Source organism: Mus pahari, chromosome X, assembly GCF_900095145.1.
Source record: "Mus pahari chromosome X, PAHARI_EIJ_v1.1, whole genome shotgun sequence".
In the NCBI taxonomy this organism is placed as follows: domain Eukaryota; kingdom Metazoa; phylum Chordata; class Mammalia; order Rodentia; family Muridae; genus Mus; species Mus pahari.
In genome coordinates, this window is record NC_034613.1 from 80,051,965 (window position 1) to 80,052,658 (window position 694).

A 694-nucleotide genomic window follows, 5' to 3' on the forward strand; every position below is an offset into this window, starting at 1 on the left:
AGAAAAGATTTTTTTAAATGTTACTTCCAAGTCCTTTAAAAAGAATTCAAGTGGCAGCCCTTATCAAAGCTGCAGCTGCTTCCACATAGCTGATGTGGCCAAAAACAAGCCTCAAGTAACAGTTTTCCTTAACTGCCATGGTTCCGTTTGCAGTAACACATCTAAGTTCTAGAGAAAGCAAGACAGGTCCATCTTCACATTTCTGAGAAGTGGATGGAGATGTGTGTTAACACTGCATATTCTCTACACATGTTGAGTCTCAAACATGGGGTTAGTTAGAAGAATAGGGCTATCAGAAGCAGTTTGCTGAACCCAAGAGCCAGCATAAAGGGGCAGTTGCAACTATGTTCACCGTGGAAACCTCTAGCAGCACATAGCAATGCTTTTTGGGTCATTGTCCTGTAAGCTAAGGCTAACTAGACCATTATGCTTCTGAGGACCTGGTGCAAGACACTGTTAAGATCATTGTAGATAACTGCATTGGCATAAAAAAATGAAATGAGAATTCAAATGGTATTTTTAAAGTTTAAACTATCTGTATTAGTTAGGGTTTTACTGCTGTGAACAGACACCATGACCAAGGCAAGTCTTATAAAGGACAACATTTAATTGGGGCTGGCTTACAGGTTCAGAGGTTCAGTCCATTATCATCAAGGCAGGAGCATGGCAGTCCATCCAGGAAGGCATGGTGCAG

General features: G+C 41.2%; 1 non-coding gene across 1 annotated transcript; it reads left to right on the top strand.

The window, feature by feature from the left end:
* Positions 1–52: 52 nt before the first annotated feature.
* On the top strand, positions 53–185 carry LOC115063187. Its single transcript, XR_003843075.1, has one exon. It is a non-coding gene; the product is annotated as a small nucleolar RNA SNORA16B/SNORA16A family (small nucleolar RNA).
* Positions 186–694: the final 509 nt, after the last annotated feature.